Genomic DNA, 22,337 nt, shown 5'->3' on the forward strand with positions numbered 1-22,337 from the left:
GCTTCTTGTCTTTCACACAGCAGTTTTTCTCTGTCAAACACAGAGATGACTGTAGCAGGAATGTATGCAGCCGGTTGCATTTTTGTATTCTCATAAGCCATTCATTGGTTTATAGATTCAAAGTCCCACAGGGAGGGCTGCTAATCCACATAAAGTCTCTGGGTGCAGGATCTGACTGTCTGACGTATGTAGCAGATATGTAAAATAAAATCTAACCAAACATCTCCCCAGTAACTCTGCAGATACAGACTGAAAAGTCCTAAGAATGTGTTCAAGGGCAATGAAGAAGGGGAAGGATAAGAACAGAGTCCTGTATCTAGAAAGTAAAGAAAAGTTCAGGCTTTGTGAATTGCTTTTTTTACGGTGTAGTTATTTTTTCACATCCATAACTAAGCTGCAGCATCACAAGTGAGGACTACTGGGGGCAAAGGAGCACAGCCACTGAGGCCTGTTTTGCTCCACGGCAGACTGATCAACTAACTCCTTCTTGGTTTCTGGAAATCTTAAAGATCCTACCTCTGAAGCCTCTACTGTGCCTCCAAAGACCTTCTTCCAAAAGGAAGGTCTAACTCCTCGAAAAGAAAACACTTCTCAACAAAAAGCACACAGCTGTGTAACACTGATCATCACAGAGGCCCCTCTCCACTCTCAGAGCTGATGTGTGGAAAACAGCCTCCATGCTTTCATATGCAGAGAAGAGTGGTGGGTGAGAAAAAAATCAAGATCTTGTTCAAAAGTCTCAATTTAAAACTTCTGGCTACTCCCATTTTATGAAGTTAAAACCAGTCTCTGCTAGGAGCTGTCTGAACTTTAGATCTAGATCCTGCCCTTTGCAAAGCTGCTAGTGGGCTTGGATCCAAGGCTTGAGTTCAAGCTCTTATCTACTCCATGCTAAAACGACTAAAACCATGCATTCTTTGTAACAAACAGCCTCACGGAGAGGAAGCACAGTATTGGCATGGTTCATGTTTACATCACTCTTTCAAAAGCCAACACACATGGTTAAGTTGGAAATATAATAGTTCTTGTGTATTTTGCCTAATGTGGTTTACAGCCAGAGCAGTCAATGGCTGCATCAGCTTCATCCATTTCCGTGGGTGAGGCTCAGGAGCAAAAATCCCAGGTGATGCTCACCAGCACTGAACACAACATGGGCACAGGCAGCAGCACAGACGTGGCCGTGCCCTGCTGAAAGGGGGCCCCGGCTGTGCCACGACACACTCAGCTCCCTGCAGTGAAGGTCTCCATTCTCTGTCCCCACCACCTCCTCTTCACAAAGGCTTACACACACTTACATAAACAAATGAACAATTCCATTATGTGCCTGGCAGCCCGTGCACTTTCTTTCTGCTTCACAATAGAGGCGCCCCATTGAAAAGATCCATATACAGGGAAAAAAATCTAAGCAAGTCTCCAGCAAGCACACATATTATCAAAGCCTCATTTCCACTTAACACAAGTTGCTTTGGGAACGAATGCAGCTGACTTGAGGGGAAAAACACAAACAAACAAACAAGCAACCTCTTTTTCCATTAGCTAGGGGAAAAAAAAAATCGAACCAGTGCCATCTTTGTTGAAGAGCTCCACTAAACTAATGGTTTAGGAGAGCTGAGGAGCATGGATGGGGGACAATTTGCGACTGATCACTGCCATCTGAACATGGCACACTGACAGCTGAAAGAAGAGCAGAGAAAGGCAAAACAAAACAGGCATGTGTTTAATCTGGACAGGCTCAGTCCCCCATTTTCACTCCCAGTGAAAAAATAAAAAGCTAAAGGAAGTCGGTCCCTCCGCCTGCTCAGCACCCACACAGCTCCCTGCCTCACACCACAGGACATGCGGATGGAGGCACTGCTTCTTCACGTGCTGGAAAAAAACACTGCAATATCTTAAAACGCATCTCTCACCACCAAAGAACCTCCCTCTCTCTGATACTGCCAGCGAGCTCCTCCACTCCCAAATGCATTGAAATCTAAACAAGACTCAACAATTTTGACTGCAACCGAGAGCTGATTGAATGATTATAAAGGTCACGCAGATGCTACAAAGATACCTTCCCCTGAACTTCAACATGAGCTTCCTCAGAGACCAACAGCAGAAAGACTGCCGTGAAAGGAAAATCATGCGTGTTATCCTCGTCTGATGTCAATGAAAAAAAGACAGGAATAAAAGCATTGTGACTTGCACTCCACAGAGCTCAGAAGGAATGCTTGCTGACAGAAAATGGGGACTGGGAGGAAACAAGGCGGCTCAGAGATATCACACAGGGCTCACTGCTGTTCCCTCCCTTTCTCACCAGCCTGGTCTGGCCACAACTGCTGTCCTATGCCTGAAGTAGGGTGAGCCCCAGACAGCAAAGTCTTTTAACACCTGAGCTGCAGGGATGGGGGAAGAGATGGCGAAAGGAAGGGGGAATTGTAAGAATCAGAGCTCCTATATGTAATGTGGCAGCTGTCTCAAATATATTTGCATTAATGCCTCACTTCACAACTACAAAAATTGCCTCAGACTCCTATTGGCAGAGTCTTGTATCCCCTTTTGTGTTCACAGTCCCTAATGCAAGAAGCGCATGTAAAAAGGAGTTGTCCAGACTGATTTGCAAGTTTCTAACTTTTTTGGATAAATCTGTACAAATGCCTACAGGACTGGTGCAATTTCCCAAGAAATGGCTCCAGTCCACCAACCAGAAAGGAAATATTTCGCTCCCTGCAGCGAGTCTCTTATTTCAAAAGAAACTTAATAGCTCTATTCCTACAGAGCAAATACAGAGCAATCACCAGGGGCCAGCTATGCTCTCCTTTCTTCTGAAACCTGGTAAGCAACAAATGTCTGCAAATGCCACCAGGCAAAGGGTTTTGATATTCTGTACAGTTGTGAGGTTATATGCCCTGCTTCTACCATGTTATGTTAGTTCTTTTCATTCTGCAGGTTTCTTACAGTAATTTTGCCTTCTTCGGCACACTTGTAGGTCAGAAAGGAATAAATAACTTTTTTTTTTTTTTTTTTTTTTTTTTTTTTTTTTAAGGTAGAGGCTGCTTTCTCAGTTTTCATTTAGGCAGCATTTCATTGGCTGGTTTTACAACTGTAACATTTCCTCTGAACTAGACAAAATAAAAAGACTCAGAGGTCATTCTTTTCTAATGAGAGAAATGAAAACAAAAAGAGAAAGACTACAGGGAAAAGGTGGGCTCTTCATTGGAGTTCATAATTAATTATCTTTATTAAAAATATTTAATAACTCAAGACAACACAATTCAGCTTCAGTCAGGGAACTCCTAGTTCTGCTGCTAGTCGAACATCCGAGTGCAAATTGCAACACTGGTTATGAAAGGGACATTATTTTCTTTATACTTTTAACTCTACTTGTTCAAAGACACACTGAGGAAGCAATTAAGGGAGACATATTTATTAAAGCTGGACGAGTACTAATAGGTTCCGTCAAGAAGTCTGGAAAGCAGCAACGAGGTGCTTAAACATAAAAATGAGAACTATGTGTTTAATACAAAAGTATCACTTAAGAATGCTGTAAGCTCCAATTACTCATGACGTTATCAGCAATAGTAACATAACTGTATATGCATTTTTCTGGCAGTGCATTGCATTTTCTTCAATAGCTTTCTTCTGCAGAGTTCCCATGTTACACAGATTCCAAACTTGGAAATACTTAGGTGCATGCCTAACTTTCAGGTAGAATAGCCTCGTTGATTTAAACAAGGTTCAACCCTTACAAATGTTAGAATGATTGCCTGTTTGCAGGATCGGACCTCACGGGGCCCATTTTCAAAAAGACAAGTGCATTATATATTTTTGCAGTTGTTCTTCTTTCCCTCTCTCCGCTATTTTTATTGCCACGGGCACAAATATGACACTCAGAGGCAAGAAGGATTAATTTAATCACAAACCAACCGTAACTTACGAGAAGACCCTCCAGTGACTCACCTCAAACCATCTGAGTGTTTCGAGATGTTATTGCGCAAGTCTCCTTTCTTCTCTCCCCTCTCTCACATGAGATGCTGCAGCGGTTTTTTTCTGATGCTTTGCATTAAAACTCTTTCCTGGGCTCCAGGATCTTAAACAAAAACAAACCAAGAAACACTCAGAATGAACATGTCATTTCAAACGATTGGTGGGTGGCTCTGGGGAAATCCCTGACCTTTCTCCAATGTATATTTCATTACCTTCAGTGAGTGTGTTAACTCCCCACAGCAGAAGCGCTCTTCTGTGGGCTGCGCTTACAACAAAACAAACCAGCAACTATTTTAGACCACTGAAAAACATGCCATTTTTTAAATCTCTACAGTAGTACGCTACAAATGTTTAAAGAAGGATCTGGTGTACAACCAGGCTCCGCAAAATAATGAAGGAGAAAAGGGACGAAAGCCCAGAGATGCAAATCAAGAAGAAAAAAAAAAAAATATATATATATATATATATATATATATATATATAACCATTATGTAAGCATCAAACTGTTAGAGAGGAGAGCAATTATTGGCTTTATTATCATTGCAGTGCTACTACTGATGTTATTACTAGCAGTAACATGCATAGCGCCCGAATCAGAGACGTTTTTGGAACAGTCAGGGGACACAGCGACGTGCCGGGGAACCTGCACACTGCCTGCACTACAGAACCCAGCCCTAGCAGAGGAGAGGAAGGAAGGGAGGAGGAGGAGCAACAAAGCACTGAGTAAGAGAAACTGGCAGGTCTCTACCACAATCAATTCTGACGTTCTCCACCATCGCCAAAAAAGGTCTGAATGGGTCTGACCGCGACCTACGCGCTGCTGCGCAACGCAGAGAGCTTCCTCGTCCCCTCCCGCACCCCCACTCCTCTCCTCACTCCTACCTGCGGTGCCACAGCCAGCAGCTGAGAGCCAGCAGCCCAGGCTCTGTCAGCAGGAAAACCCCTCGGCTGCGAGCAGCCGGCGCTGCCAGCCCACACAGAGCTCACTTTCCCTTGGACGGCACGCTCCTGCATTTGCACGGCCCCGCTGGAGCGCAGGCATCCCGGTTATTCCCTCCGCACCATTTTTAGCACCAACAACTCTATTCCTCTGCATTCATTCTTGCGCTGCTGAAAGCCTGAACGGCGAGCCATTCCCGTGGCTACACCTGTGACTGACCCCACCGAAACCAACAAACTTTCACAACGTGACAAAGAGAGTTTGACCTTGCGTGCAGTTGAGCCAAACTGCTTCGGGTTTTCTTCCCTCAGCTATGACAGACAGACAGCTCTAAACAATTTTTTCCATTGCTTTTAATTAAGAAATGGAGACGTTATCCACAGCCTTCTGTGGCTATACATACTTCAGAAAACACAACTTTCCCTAAAGTGGTCAGAAACTTAGAAATAAAGCTTTCCACATCGCCCTTTACCTCCCCCCCTCCCTTAGAGAAAACCCCAAACTCAGCCCAAAGACCAACATACAAACCAGGGGCTTCCCTACACCTGCCCAGGGGCTGCACCTGTTTCACCACTCCCGCAAGTTGCTTACAGCATGAACAAATCCCCAAATGCTCCATTTAAATCATCCTGCTCCTCTGTGCTCCTCCGTGCTTAGGCTGCTCCTGCTTCCCTTGGGGAGTCCGTTCTCACGCCCAGCAGCCAAGCCTGCAGATTTGCAGGGAGGGGACAGAGCCCTCCAAAGCTGTGACACAGATCCAGAGAAGGCTGCGAGTTCAAAGTGAAATGAGGACAACCTGTCCATGACTCATACCACCCAGAAACGATTCTTAATTTAAGAAAAACTGTTAAAAGAATTCTTTCACGGAATGCCCCCCCTCTGAACCAACGAGCTCCTGCCTCTCTCCATCTTTCCCCAGCTCAAATACAAGGTAGCTGGGGACTCTATTTTAAGACTGAAAACAGTGTAAAATCCTCCTGCCCTCATGTCTCTGTTAAAGAGACAGACTGTTTTTGAGGGACAGACTCCCAGCTATCCTCCAGACTTTTCACATGACCTAGGGGCAAATGATATGTGACACTTCCTGAAGGGCTGGAATAGCTGTAAATGACACCTGAGCTTCTACGGTGCCTTTTAGGTATGAGAGTTTGGCTCCTAATCATAGAATCATAGAATCACCAAGGTTGGAAAAGATACACATGGACGCTTAACCCTGATTTTCCTGTGCCTCAGTTTCCTCCATCTCTACAACAAAGATAACAGCATCTCAGAGGGCTATAAGAAACACAACACCCACGCTGAATTAGTGGTGATGTGGTAATGTGGGCAAAGCTGCAGATACCTCTTAGCTCACGTGAAACTGAAACTTCACATCTCCCAGAAACAGCCTGGTAAGCCAAACCGAGGTGCCGGACGTGGCTCTGTCCCTATCTGAATCTGTTCTGCGGGCAGCCCTTCCACCCATACAACTCCCTCCTCCTGGGTGCTCCCAGCAGGCGTGGGGCAGGCTGAATGGTTTCACTGTAGTCACACAGCAGCTTTACAGCTGCTCAGAAAAGGCCTATTGTAGCCCTGTATTTTACTATCTCGAGTAGCATACATTCATTTGCCGTACAGCTCCTGTTACCCATCTGATCTTTACAGAAAAAGAAGCAACAGATCAGGGTTTGCCAAATGAAAAGCGGTTTTACTGCAAGAGAGGGATTTTTTTTTTGGTTATGGTATTAAAAACAGTGGTGAAATCTTAATGCATAACGATTCAGTCACACAACTGACAGTCAGATGTGACGGACTTTGCAAAAACCTACACGAGTAGATTTGACAGCATAATTCTAAGTGCCTTGATTTTTCTGCACCATGCCCAGGCTTCAGTTAGGGAGGAAGGACAGTTCTGTTCAGGGTGCGTTCCTCCAGCATCCAACTACTCCACTCTCCCCCTTCTGGAGAAATGGATGCAGCTTCAAACAACTCTGCAACTAATGAGGTGATGCAGAGTTCCTCCAGCCCCCCAGCACAGCCAAAGGCAGACTTATTGTGAAGCATAAATTCTCATCCTTCTCCCATACACACTGTGTTGACCCTGCCAGCTGAAAGGAGGTTGAATTTAGTCCGGGTTCCAACACAACAACATCTCATCAAGCCTACAGCATGCCATACTCCTAATCCCCAGAAATTAAACGATCAATCAGCTCACATCTCCCCCTAATGTATTACTTTCTTAAAAGTTCTGATATCAGACAAAAATCACAGGGTCTTTTTCTTTGCCTTCAGAACTGTAGGAATGCAACAAGTGCTATGCTGCTCTGCTGTTGCAAGGAGGAAATATTTTGCTTTTTAATGCAAGCTGAGACAGATAATTCCCCTTGCTTTGTCAGCCAGGGACTTTAAGAAAACCTCCCAAGAGCTGCAGGCTGATGAAATGCCACCAGTGGGACCTTTCTCCCCCTGCAGCAATTGTGTCTCTCTCAAAGCGCTGCATGAGTTGCATGGACTGAACTGATTATCCATTCCAGTCAACTGGTACATTAATTATTTTAGCATGGCTTGACTATGATCAAAACTGATGAAAAACCATGGCAGTGGAAACAAAGAATCAAGTAAAGAAAGGAAATAAACCTCAGAACAAACTATAGAGGAAGACTCAGCTTATGTTTTCTGTGGATGGGGAGAAGATGGCTCTCCTGTTCACATTTTGGGATTTGGGGCAGGCTAAATCTCGTATGATGGCTAACTACAAAGGATGGGGAAATGGCAGCACCAGGCTCTCTGTGTACCACTCATTCCACCAGCAGGAATTCTTGTCCCCAAACACTGCAGAAAAGGGTCTGCTGCCCTTCCTTGCCTCTGACAAGGAGTCAGCATGAAAACCATTAACTCCCCACTTAGCAGCTGAGAGTGATTTTATTACCTGATTTTTGGAGCAAGGGCTACCAGCCGTCACTTACTGTGCCTGTGCCTCAATGCATCCTGTTTATCACTTACAAGTGATGCAGAGACATGCTCTCGCCCTAACCCTGAAGGTCATTAGGTCCTTCCAAGTTGTCATCACCCCAGCGTCCCCAGGCACAGACTGCAGGCCCTGCTGGGCTCCCTTGTAAATACCTCGTTACCCCAGGATCTGAGCACAGCACCGATGTCTCAAGGGAGATGCACTGTGCCAGGCATCTGAGGCTCATCCTGCTGCACGTGGACTTGATGTACAGCCACCTACATTCATCTGCATGCAAACCTCCTGTGCTCCTCTCTGTTGAAAGCCAAGAGTGCCAGCACACAAACACCTATATGCCATGTGTTCACATCCTCACAGTCTGTCAGGTAACATCTTTTGTAAAACTTGTGCTCTGCCCCTGAAAAGCAGTAAGTTAGTAACTCTGCTAAATGTCATGTATGGCCTTGAAAGAGGTGTTAAGAAAATCAAGTGTGACATGATGATTTGCAGTGTTCAGAATACATTCCGAGCTCCTCAAATTCAAGGGCTCTTAGAAAAAAAGAAGAAATTTTATGCTTTTTGGGACAGATGAGCCTGGAATTTTTCCTTTTATCTTCTGCCTTACTTGCTCAGGCTCACCCACCTTCTAGCTATACAACACTGGATTCTGAGATGCATTAATTTGATGATACATACAGAGATTGCATAATCTATATTCCTTATATGTTTAAGTATCTCCAGCACCACGGAGAAACAGGACACTTCAGGAGAAACCTCTGGCGACCTTTGTTGCAGAAAAGGTCTGACCACAAGCTTTTTTTAGAACAAAAATATAACTGAGCCACAACCAGCTCAGCACTATTGCAGTTAACAAACAGTGGTCTTACCATTTGAGATCAGCAAGACCATGGGAGCAGCCTGGCCAGGAAATAAAACCTTCCACACAGAAAACAAATGTTGTCCTCTGTCTGGGCCAAGAGAGTTGGTTGGCTACAAAACCAGGTTGGCCACTGCAGCCAAATCTACCCTTTTAATGAAGAAGAGACAGGACACTGAAACAGATGAAGCTTTTGTATAAGCCTACTTGTCCAGATGTAATTTCTTTTCTTCTTCTTAAAGCATCGTGCTATTTCTCTGTCATCTCTACTTCTACTTCCTTTTCCTCAGCACAAATCATAACACAAGCACTTTGACAAATAATGGGTTTGGTAGTAGGCTCTCTGGGCTGCCAACTGTCAAATTCAGAAAGCAGGACTGTCACATCTGCCAGACTGGCTCTCACACCTACTGTCTAAAGTAACATCATACATTTTTCAAAGTCATGCTAGCAATAATGACATTACGTCTCACCATACCATATGTTCCTTCCCTGCCTCAGGACACACACCAAAAGGAGTCTACACATCTTTTATTACAATGGCTGATAACCTCAGTTCACTGCAATATCTGAGCACCCTCTTTTGTTTAAGGATGTGAGTGCTGTCCCCAGCAGCACATGCTAATGTTAGCAAGTCATGCACAAATGCGAGATGGGTCACGATTTGTTTAGCATCTAACAATCACTTGGCATTTTTTAAGCTCCTAAAAGAAGATATGACCCCTCTTTTGGTAGAAGATTTCTTCTTTCTAACTTCTCAAAACAGCCTTCCTTCTCTGAGGCTTGCTCGTATCAACCTTCCCCTTTCAGTACTAAATGCAAAGAAAAGGGAAGAACATCAACTAAGAAAAATGATGAAATGTGTTTTATTAACTGGTACGGCCACGAGATCATACAGCTGAAATACACCTTTCTTTCCATCTCTTTATTTCATAGTGTTCCTGTGGGACACATCTCCATTTCTGCTTTTGTTCTGATCAGGGCTATGGCTTTTGAAGTAAGTCTCCCTCCTGCCTGGGCTTTTGCTTGTGTTATGGGGTGATCCTGCAGCTGAACTGAATCCCTCCCAAGAGGAACTAAACTAGAAGCACCAAGCTGTCCTGGAGCACAACTAATGGGCATGCACTCCATGGGACCTTACTGCTCAGAAGGAAAAGAAACCCTGAAACGTGCCTGATGTAGTCCTCAGGATCCCAGCAACAAGTCTGGCACCACAAAGATCCTCCCCAGCTGGTTTACACGACTTACTGATGCTGTCATAATCATAAAAACAAAGTATTCTACTATCATTCATCTTATTGTCACCATAAAAAATAAGAACATAATATTATATTTTAATTTAATATTACAACAGCCTAATGGTGACAGCAATCTTGATGCAAACAATGGAGAGAGAAGGGAAGAGAGAACAAAGTAGTTTCTGTTGCAACAACTAACAATTTCTGTAGCTGTAAAATTAATTCTATTACTCCTTAAAATATTTCTCTGACCTTCTTGCCTAAACAGTAAGAATGGTTATAGAAAGGAAAATACAAGCCAAACTGAATTTAAAAAAAAAGAAAACACAAAACACAACCTTTCTCCCACTAAATTCTGTGAAAAATAGAAAATTTTAGGTAGTAGTTGCAAAAACAGCCAGTAGAAAATTTCAGGCAGTAACGGCTTTCTAAGATGACTGTGTTGACATCTCAGCTTAAGGCAAATACCCTCCGACATTTTTCTCAGGATGGGTCTTCTGTACTTTTTCCTACATCACTAAGAATCTTGAGATTTTCAAAATCTTTCAGTGTCTCATAATTAATTTTAGTAGTAAGATGCTCAATCCACTTTTCTGCAGCACACGGAAGGCTAAGAATCCTGTGACATGATGCCTAAGCCTCTCAGTCACCTCTTCCAACTATTAGGAACTACCTGCTGAGCTCACAGAGGCTTGCAGGCCACTTGGAGGCTCGCAGAAGCCACCCATCTACACAATCTACAACATTGTGTAACCAAGAAGGGACACAGCATCTTTTCCTCACAGTCCATTTTTCCCCTTGCAAGCAATAAGAGCACAGAAAACAAATGTTTCACTGGAAGCTATTAAAAAGTACCTGGTGATGGAAATTGCCTTGCGCTCCCAGTGCAGGAAACAAACTAACGCTGGTTGCCCCATCTGCTCAACTTTTGTTAAACATTTCCGGACTTGATAACAAATTTGAGACCAGGAATGACCCCGAGCGTTCTTTTGAGGACCTGGCCGAGGACAAGTGAAACCCCTTCCTTGTACCCCAATATTTCTTGAGAGCTTCCCCTCCCCCTCTCGCGCCTCACACTGGCTCTCCACACGAGACAGCTCTGAGCTCACTGCAAGCAGGAAGCCAAAACGAGGAGGAAGTCTGTGTAAAATCCACAATCTCACTTCACAACTACTGTCCGTTTTCATGAATGAAAAGGGCAAAGTCAGCAGGGGAAGCTGGGCCCAGTCACCACAGCTAACATGCTGTTTGTCCCCCTTCTTAAAAGCAGTCAATTTGTGTGTGTTTTCTTCAAAGATAACTGTTTCTATGAGCAAGACCCATAGTTTCTAGTGAGCTTGAGTTTTAAGAGAATAGCTTTGCATTTAACCTCTCATCGTGCAATTACTAGAGCCACCTGATAAGGTTTTGGAACTTTAATAACCAACCTCAGTGTTTAAATCTCATTCATTAGGGACTTTGCGTGTGGAACAAGAGTGAGAGGCTGCAACACGAGCTCTCCCACCCAGCCCTTGCCATGTCACTTTGTCTGTCTCCCTCTGGTTCCATTTGCTACCTGTAGGACATGGGAAATGAAAGAGAGAGCTGTTGGCTAAGAATAGAGGAAAGTTAGAAACCTTAAAATACTACATTTATTAAGCAAGTACAGGAAACACAAAAGGAGCCAGGACCCTTAAAAGACCAGCTAGTCCTGTAAGTGGTGGAGGTCAGGACAGCTGGTTTATGGGGCTTTGCCTCTGGCACAGTAAGAGGCATGCTCTGAGCAAAGCTGGCCCAGCCCTGGGAGCCCCACAGCTGCTCACACCCCAGTGCCCTCTCCCATCTGCAACAGCATGGATAAGCCTTTCCTTCAGAAAGGTCACCAGCCTGTCGCCGCCCTACATCCGACTGCCTGTTTCATAAAACTGCTAGGAATTCAAGGTCTTTGTGATCTCAACCTTTCTGTTAAATTTAGCTGAAACTGGCCAGCGGATTCCAAAGCTATTACAGGGAGACTAAGAGAAAGATAGCAAGCTCAGGAAAGGAAACAAGCTAAAATATCAGTCCTGGCCCTTGAAAAATGATGTTGGACTGGCAAGAAAGGTAAACAACTAGATCTGATGTGAAAATTCGGAGCTGCAGTGCTAATTCTGCAAGATTAATTAGTACCAAATCCAAGCAGAGCCGTGCCCAGGGAGATTTATTTTACTTACGCTGCGGTGAAACACAGCTTTACTTTTACTCACCATGAATTGCATTCTGCTTATGAATAATATTAGTTATGTTTTCTGGGGAATTAAAATGTAATCTTGCCTCTGTTCCATTTAACACATTTGATTTACTACTGTAACTTGTTTGTGATACTACTCAATTGCAACTAGAGAAACTGGGACAACATTTTGTTCCTATGCAAGACAGGAAAAATGTATCTGAGATTTAGGTACAGATAATAGAGTCAGATCTGCTTCAGATGACACAGGACAAGTGGGTGTCAGGGGTTTTTAGAGGAAGGTGAGGAAGAGAAAGGGTTTTTCCCCCTGGAGGATCGAAACAAGGTACTTTTTCTTTAATGTGATTCATGATATAAGATAGATAACGACAATGTCAGTTACAAAGCTCAGTTTGTGGAAAATTCAGAATGCTGCATATTGCTATGCACTTAGCAAGCACAGTTTGTAAACAGAGAAAAATAACTATTTTCCAACCCATTTTGAATATTGTACCTCTACACGCACATACACATAGTGATATGGGCCGAAGTACAGTCTGCTCTCTTCAGGACTTACTCAAACTGAGGATAAAACTGCTTCCAACCTGCAAAGTTCTGTCATCCCAAAGCCAGCACTCGCTCAACACAGTTTCATTTTTCGGCACCAACCAGCACACATTTTAATAGTATACTCTCCTCTCTATGTTCCTCGATCTCACACGTAGTGTTTCATTTTGTTGCCCACCACCAGTGACTGCAGCACCACATACCCCTCCCGTAGCCAACTGCACAAAATGAAAGTAACCCAGCAGCCAGCCTCTGCAGAATCACCGAGGTTTGCAAGGAAACCAATTGCACAGCCTTCCTTCAAAGGGACAGAAAAGACAGCATCCAGCTTTCAGCAACTGGAATACCACTAGATAAAGCGAACAACCAGCACACAATCACTTTAAAAGTAACACAGCAGTTTCTAGAAAGTTACAAACCCCCTCCTCTAGAGCTAGTCTCTGGACTCGTGTATGATGCTAAAATGCACATGCTTCAACCAGCAGGTATATATACATTTAAAAGTAAAATATACTTCAGATTAACCAACATACAGCTTTAAACACAAACTAAGAGATTGAAATATTAGCCAGGACTATTAAATGCTTTTAGGCTTATGCTAATCCAGTATGATATAGAACATACAATTTCAGCTTAGAATCCCTTCAGAAGCAGGAATCACCCTTCTTGTGCATGTAAGGGAACATCATTCAGCACACAAACGTGCAGAGACATCCGAGCTCTGTAAAAAGATTTCATCCACCCATGAACTTACTGCTTTCCTGGGCGTTTTTTGCAATTGTTAATGGGATATTATCATGAAAAACAAACTGATTTTCAATAAAATCTCTCGCTGTGAGAGCGATCTGTTCCCCTTACTCCCACACGGCCAAATCCCCATGAGCACAAGTATAGCCACATTTGTATCACAGAAAAACGCTAAATGGAAACCAAAAATCCTTCACTGCCATTTGAGCATTTTTTTCAGAAGTGCTTTCCTCAAAGCCTCCTCAAGTTCCTATTTGCTATTTAAAATCTTCGCCTTTGAAAAATAATGGCAGCTGATCTGCATGCAAAAAAATGGGGTATTTTGGTATTTTGATTTTTTCAAACATTGAGGATTACTGGCATCTGCGAACAAATGGCCGTGGACTCCCTCCACTTTCTATCCCATCAACATCACAAGCCACCCGCTGGAAGTGGTAAAAGACTTGTAATTTGGGGGTTTTCCTGCATCATAAAGTTTTGCTGGAAACTCTCCAGAATAAGCCAACGAGGCTCTTTCAAACCCCAAACGTACCCATTTATGTGCTTAACGTTCAGGACTCCAAGAAGTGAGCTGGGCTGCTCCGATTTGTAAGCTAAACATCGGCACAGCCAGCAGTGTAACCCAAGCCGGGTAGCAGTACCACAGCTATCTGCCCGGGGAGCTGAGCCGTCCTCCCTGCTTCTCCAGCTGTCCTTCCCTCTGTACTGCAGGGAGCGAGGCGAACAACAAACGGGCCTGCTACTGTTGGTGCTAATCGCCTGTTAGTCACATCAGTCTGAAAGGCAAACTGACACGTCTATTCATTTTGACTGTTCCTAGTATTTATAACATCGTTTCTCTAGGACTGCGAAGTAGCTGCCAATTATTACTAGAATTTGGCACGCAGAAGCTCGTGTATATGAAAAAACATGATCAAACAATATGCAGCTCATTAAAGGAAGTTTGTAACTCCGTTTCCTGCTCTAATACCTTGTTTTTATCTCTTGGAAGTATTTACCACACCACCTGATTAGGCTGAGCTGCTTATGTATTTTGAAAATACAAATTATGCCATCAGTCGTCTGCTGCATGACAGCAAACTTGCAATTACACAACTTCGGGAGCTCCTGCAGCACACCGAGCACAACCCAGCCCCAAGTGCCAGAACGTAACAGCCAGGTTACCCAACTGGTACCCACCCACAAAGAAAACTGGGGCGTAAAACAGTTGAACCTTGTGCCCAGGGTGAACGGAGCTCTGTCTCTCTGGGTTACCTCTGCAGGCACACAAAGACGGCAGCTCTTGCAGAGCGGCTGGCAAATCTAACAGTGCTACCTTAAGGCTGATCTTCCACAGTCGGGCACAATGTCAATAAGGTATGGAGTCCTAATCCTATCTTAATACCTCCTCCCATTCTTTTTCTTTCCTCTCCTCCCGCTTGCCTTTCACGGCACTCCTCACAGAGACTAATGCAGACAATTCAGCCCTTCTCATCTGCACAGAAACACACGCCCAGGATCGCTCCTGGCCTCCAGGGGCAGGATCCAGAGGGACTGTGACAGCTCACCACAATTAATACACCACCAGCAGGAGACACAGCCAGCTGAAGGACCTCGAGAAACCCACCCTTAATGCGTACATTCATCCTCATTTCTACCAGTCAACTTAAAATCCCCTCCCTGCACAACACTGACAGCATCAGTCAGAAAAAAAACGCAGGTGTAAGTGTAAAACTGCAGGGCTTAGGAAGGCTTTCCAGTCTCGTATGAAATAATTTCCTCAATGGTTAACAGCCGGCTTTCTCTCTGCTGATGTGACACGCTATCTCAATTCACACGCTACCGGATTCCCAAGGCTGCAACCCATTCAGAAAGCCGGAGCAAACGCCACGGCCAATTTCAGATCTAAAGGAGGCTTTAAAGCAGCAGCTTACACCTGCGGGAAGCCCAGTGCCAGCCTCCGTCAGAGGGGAGAGCACCACCTGGGCGAGCCTTCCTGCCCTCAGGAGCCCCCGCCGCCCGGTGCCAGCAGCACAGCAGAGGCAGCCGCAGAGCCCTGCTCGTCTGCTTCTCCTCGTGATGTGGGAGGGAGCGGCGATTGGTCCCGCGCAGATCTGCATGGCACCAGTGATCTATTTATACAGCTCCAGCGGGATGAAACTCTGCCTAGAAACTGCAGCCGTCTCTCCAGCTCTCGCGCTGATGAGGGCTGGATGTCTCTCGTTCTGATTCTCGTGGTATTCCCTGCTAAATGACAATTATTTTAATTTTGTGTGGGGGAGAGCTGCCGGCGTGTTTTGCACGCCTTTCTGTGCACCAGCTTCAGGATGCTTGCACCCAAAGGATTACCAACGTCGTCGCTGGGTTTTAGATCCCACATCTGTGATTTACAACACGACCACCAAAATTAGGCAGAGGATAACACTCTCCATTAGGCTCAGTTAGTCAGTAGGCACTAAGAGTTTCTTTTTCTCTTTTTTTTCTTCTTAAACATATGAAATAATAAAACCAAAAAAATTATTTTAGAGGCATTCTATATCCAACTGTCATTTGTGAGACCTTCTTGTATTATTAGTCAGAGCTTCTGGTGACAATATAACCCACAAGACTGAAACTTGAGTGGTTTATGCATGTCATCAGAGCCTGAGATAAAAATGCTGCCATTGAAGGTGGGAGTATTTAATTTTTTATAATACTTTTGTACCAGTATAAAGCATTCATTTAATTTACATCGGTGACTTCGTTTCTTAAAGTATTTATATCTGTTTGATCTTTTACAAATATCTAGTTCTTTTCTTCAGATCCAGCTCAGCACTTCAAAGACATTTTGCTATGACTTTTTAATTAAATTCCTACAAGTCCTTGGGGTTTGAGGCTTTTTTCATTCTTTCTTCCAAGCCAGGTCACAGCAGTTGCAAACGCGTTATTGCAGCCCCCGTTCCCAAATCTCAAACGCTAACGTGAATCTGAAGAGGCAAGGATCAGTTCTGCTACATGGTCACAGCCGCTCAGTGTAGTTGCTGCTACGAGGTCTCCACACCAACTCATGTCCATAGGCTCTAAGAAGCAAGGTGACAAATCCCCCATTCCAGCAGGAAGGCTGAACCCCACCAAAAATTGGCCACGAAGGAACACGGTGACTCCATGTCAGCACAGGCACACTTGTGGATGCCACAACTGGTCACGTGGCACTGTGTACCAGAACCTCATCACTGACTTCACTACGACTAGAAAATTTCACAAAAATCAAAGCATATCAGAGCATAAAACAAAAACAAAGCGTCTGCTGGAATGAAAACTAGATGGATCAGTTAATTTCAGTGCAATTCTCTAACAGTTCACACCGCTCCCGTGCTGCTTCCCCATGCCCAATTTTGGGAAACACAGGGTTAAGAAATAGATCTTATGAACAAGCAAAGAAGTAGAAATTAAAGAACTGATTCATCAAACCAATTAAGCACATGATTAATTTCCGTTGTCTTCAGTGGAGCTTGACTACGGTTAGAGCGCTCTGTTGAATCGGGGTCCTCAAAACACAGTGCTCCTCACCCTGTTTGACCTGATCAGGGCTTTAGGTGAAATGAAACACTTAAAAGGAACTAAAGGTAGGGAAATGCTCAGGTTTAGCAAGTTAGAGCCTTGTAGGAATTCTCTGGTTAGGAAAAGCCCCATAGTGGCTGTGTAAATTTTCATCACCTCTAGCAGTTTTTGAATAATGCAGTGGCCTTTTTGGCAGCTTCACGAAGCTGTAATCTGCACAAGAAGTTCTACAGTGTCTCAGCACTTCCTGGGGACTTTTAGCAGTAGGATAGTCTTGCAACACAAGCAGAGATTAATCATTTTCTAATGCATAGTAATAAATAATGTATCCCCCATAGTACATAAATTAAAGCCGTAATTCCATCCTGGTTCCGTGATGACACCAGAAGCCCAAGATGGAATTTCAGCTTCGTTATGACCAGTCAGGATACACATTATTCCTTAAATTATGTTCTGAGAGTTGATAATGAACTGAAAAGTTCTGAAGGCATTACCAAAAAGAAAGAACATGTAATTACAAGAAGAAAGCAAAATTATTAAGTCAGATATTGTTTGCAGAACTTGCGAAAGTAAGCACTAAATCTCATCCCTGAAACACCCACTCAGCAGACTTTTGGTGAGGCAAGCACACATCACTACTACTACCAACAAAACCCAAAAGTTCTGCTAGTACCAGAGAGCAATGCCCCCACCACAGCAAACAGTATGAGACTACACATGAAAGTACACTGTAATGTACGAACTGTACACGGCGCTGTAACGTACACTTACAACCCTGAAACGATCCACTCCCGGAACCATACACGGTATTTTACTTACAAGTCAAACAAGTATTGTACACGTACACAACAAGCCTCAAATACCAAGAGAAACTCACGATAAGCTTCAAGTCCACGCTCCTCTTTGGCAAGATATCCACTGAAAAAAGTAAAAAGCTCACGATGGGACGTTTTGGTGCTTCTGATGACTGTAGAGAAAACACTGTGTGAGCTCTAAAAACGTTTCATGAAGAACATGATCCTAAATCTTTTTTCTGCAGACGATTTCAAGAAACCTTATGAAGACTCTGAAGACATCTTGCAGCCCTAGTAACAAGCACGTTAACAGAAGCAGTTTAGAAGCATGAAGAGAGAGAGCCAAAACAATCATCTAGAGTTATGTGCTGTATTCATCCTGGACTTCTGACACCAATTCCCATGATTTTTAGCAAATCCTGCAAGATTTCAAGTAGGCCCAGAGTCAGCTTTCTTTCTAAAGCAAGAAGAAAATAACCTTCTGACCATCTTATACAAACAGAGCACACAACTTCACAGCATCTCCCATCGCGTGGAGTGGGTCCAAGTTCTGAACTTTTTTTTTGGTTTTATTCACAAATTTGATTTTTTATCTACCCCTCATCTTTCTTGATAATGTGAGAATGTAAGCAGCACTCACGCTCTCTTGCTCTCCCCTTACATTTTCAGCTTAGAGAATTATAAGGAAAAGTAAAGAAAGGGAAGCCTAAAGATTATGATAAAAAGTCATAGAGAATGGAAGTTGACATTCAAAAAAGCTGAAAAAGTTCAAGCCTCGAGTAAGAGTTTTTGAATATCTGAGGCTTCCCCGCAAGCCACGTATTACTTGTTCCTTGCCTCCCTCTTTCTCTTCCTCTTTCCACTTCCTTCTTTTGATGTTACATAAAGCTTTCAAACCTAAACACCTGGTCTTACATTCCTGCATTCATAGTAGAGCACCTTAACAGGAATGGCCTAATACCCATTTCTTCTCTTTAACTCGCTTAGATAACCAGCAAAATTTTACATTTGGATGTAAATATTTGCCTCGGCAATTAAGGGGACACATTTCCCAAGAATTCATTTTCTCACCTTTTGCCTTTCATGACTGTTCATACAAATAAAAAAACATTGAAAATCACGAGAAAACATAATGAGTACAAAGAGAGCAAGACAATCAATGCCTAGAGCTCCTTGCCTTCATGGTATCTATACAAGAGGCATATCATCACCTCTAAATAGCAACCTGAAACCTACTCAAGAGACTTACATAAGATGTGACTCAAGAACTAAAGCAATGAGTGTCAAAACATTCAAAGACACAGTACCCTCTGCTCCTAGTACTAAAGGAATAACTGCTGGCAATATACAAAGGAGAACATTGCAACAGAGAAAAATTGCAGTAAAAACTTCTTAAGAGATTCAAAACCACCCAAACCAGTGAAGCCACACACTTTGTAACAGAAGTACAATACAATACTAGAAAAACTTCAACCAGATGTGGTCTGAAAGGTTTCTTATGTCTCGGCACACTGATAAAAGCTCGCATCCTCCATCTGCCTTTTTCTGGGGGCAGGGAAAGGAACGATCTTCTCTGAGACCTTTTAGCTAGCAGGTTATATTGCTTGTGATATATGGTTCAGAGGAATGGCAACATAACACAGAGACTAAAAGGTGACCCTGCAAATAAATGTCAGCTGCAAAATCGAATACCTTTCCAGGTCGGAGCCGAACAAACATTGCAATATTGACAATATAAGCAAAATGCTGAAGAAGAAAAAATCTACAATGAAAAGAAAAAAAAAACTAGAAGTAAGAGGCAACGTGAGAGCGCACTGCAAGCTTAACATTTGTACAATTCTGACTGATTCAGGTTCTTCCTATGCTCACCACCACACCATCTGTGCTTAAATAAAAATGGAAGGGTTCTCGATCACGTTTTCATTCTTTGTGCTAATACCACTTTCACTTTCGTATTTTTTAACGACTACACAAGTTGTTGATTCAGAAATTCATCTGAAATACTGCTTACATAACACATACAGGATTGATTCACAATTTTTGTCCAGCAAATTTCTGAGGAATACCATCATTGCACTGGTTATAAAAACGTACAGCAGAACTGTTGCTCACAATGCTTTTCTTTTAACCTGGGAATTATGTTAAGCGACTTGCAATCTGAAAAGACATCACATACAGCTGAGTTTGAGCACTACCCTTTTAATTGATTTGCACAAGCCAGCATTCTTACTAGCAGTAGTGAAGATTCCAGTGCTTGCAACTCAAGGAGAAGAGTAGGACTTTAGAACCATGTAATTACAAGGAGGAGGAAAAAGTATTATTAAAGGGTTCCCATTGCTGACACAGCACAATCCTGGAGAAATTCCAGCACTTGTTACAACAAGCTGTATAGGACTGTATAGGAGGACTTCCCCCACTGATACCACATCCAGAGATGTTGACAAAGCACTACAGAAAATTCAAATTTCCCTCCCAGATGAAGGAAGGGGACAACAGAAAAGAGTTTCTGTTCATAAGATTTTTAAATTATCTAACATTACTAACTTCAAATTACCCGTTGCCAATGAGTTTTTAGGTTGCTCACATAGAGGCGTTAAGAATCCAAAGCAGAAGCTGTTCCTACCATCAGATTATGGCTGATTTGTTCTTGACAAAATATAGGACAAATGAACATACAGCTAATGCATACTGTGTTAATTATGTGATGGGAGTTCAAATGAATCGTGATGGATAGGGACAGAAACAGTATTATATACAGTTTACACTTATATTCCGTTAAGATGGCAGCTATAGCATGGGAGGACTGTGCTGTGAGGCTGAAATGATCTTAGTGACACTGTTAGATTAAATACCAGAATGGGGGGAAGTTCAGAAAGCCAATTTCAACTCTGTTCTGTAACTTCAATATAGCTCCCATTCCCTATTTCTGATACCAGCTCGAGAAACGATGTCACTATTTACACTGTAAGCACACACCGGCCTTACAACCTGCGAGCACACAGCGCTGAGGATGCTGTAGGGAGGGCTGATACTTAAAGACAGCACACTGCCAAAACACAGCTTTAGTTTTGGAGGATGAGGTCCAACCAGCCCTAGGCAGCTCACCGGGTGCAGATCCTGTGGCTGAACACAGCAACTCCCATGGGAGACTGCTCTGGTTGGAGACATGCCATAGCCAATCCAAAACAGCTTGCATTGACCAAGATAAGAGAACACACGCTAAACACATATACAAGTTTATGTATATACATATATAAGCCCCTTCAACAAAAACACACGTTTACAATATGCAGTTCTACTTTCTGATGTTAAGGTTTCATCGCCTCCTCCTCGCACTCCCTGCAAAAAAAATCTCCACTCACTTTCCTCAATCATTAATCATATCAGACTAATAAACATTCTGGCAATGACACTGTTTAAACAGCCTTCTCTCCACCCAAAATCCACTGGTAAATATTTTCGCATACAAGACGACCATCCCACAGCCCTGCCTTTGAACGCTAATCTAACAGCTCTGCAAGCCAGCACAGTGAAGAGCTGCTCTTTGGGAGGGGGAGTGCAGGAATGAAATGAGAGAGGGGCCTTTAAGATGAAATAAAAATAGACTCCCTTGATCCTACCATGACATGGCCCAGACACTCTCCCTGTGGGGGAAGAAAATGTTTCTTACTGCAGTGATAGTTTTTATAACATTTTCATCATTTTTCGTTGGTTTTGGGTTTTTTTTGTTGTTGTTGTTGTTTTTTTTCCCCTGTGCAACTCTGCTTCCTGAAAAATGCTTTATATAAAAGACGAGACACTTGGCAACCCAGCTCTGCTGCTTTGTGAAATTATTTTGGCAATGGCCTTATGTGCCGACTGCATTAAGCACATTGTTTATTTATTTATTTGTTTAGGGAGAAGTCAAAGGGAGCAAGCCATAGAAGTAATGTGTGGCATGAAAACCAGAGATGAGATGGGCAGGGAAGGGCTGGATCCTCTGCTTTAGGAAAACCTCAGCATCCGAGATGAGATGATTCCAACCTCAAAGTGTTGCGCTGCTCTGGGGCACATGCAGTGATTCCTGGATCCCAAGGCATTTAGCAAACATCAATTAATTAATTAATTAAGCTCAATTCCACAACAAAGCCTAGTATCATTACACATCTATTTTGCATATGGGTAAAACGAGCTGCACAGTAAACCTAAGCCGCGCCGATCTCGCACCATGCCCCAAGGCAGGAGGCACGCTGTCTGGCTCTGCCAACCTCCCTCCCTCCCACCTCGAGTGAAACCAGAAAAAGCAGAAGTCTCCCCATGGCACCCTCTCCCAAGGGCACATGAGCCCTGGGGGAGGGACCTCCACTGATAAAATCAATCTCCCCCACACCACACAGCATGGCTGGGACGTACCTCAGCACCTTGTTGGCAACGAGTCACAGTCTGGTCCTATAGATGACCCAGGGCCGTGTTCTTGCAGAGGCAGCAGCACAACCTCCAAAGACTTTAAGATTCAAACAAGAGACCCCAATTTCCTACTCATACCACCATGCGTTCAGCAAGATGGCCGTATGCTTGAGGACTGGGGCATGG

At 43.5% G+C, this 22,337-nt stretch overlaps 1 protein-coding gene across 9 annotated transcripts in view; it reads right to left on the reverse strand.

The window, feature by feature from the left end:
• Nucleotides 1–22,337, reverse strand: part of ATXN1 (ataxin 1) — a 204,613-nt gene that overhangs the window by 144,819 nt on the left and 37,457 nt on the right. For all 9 annotated transcript variants that reach the window (XM_085220170.1, XM_085220164.1, XM_085220166.1 and 6 more), the window contains one exon: nt 3,940–4,069. The gene's annotated coding sequence lies outside the window, so the exon portion shown is untranslated. The remainder of the gene's footprint in view (nt 1–3,939; nt 4,070–22,337) is intronic.

Source organism: Meleagris gallopavo, chromosome 3 (assembly GCF_905368555.1).
Source record: "Meleagris gallopavo chromosome 3, MGAL_WU_HG_1.1, whole genome shotgun sequence".
NCBI classification, from domain to species: domain Eukaryota; kingdom Metazoa; phylum Chordata; class Aves; order Galliformes; family Phasianidae; genus Meleagris; species Meleagris gallopavo.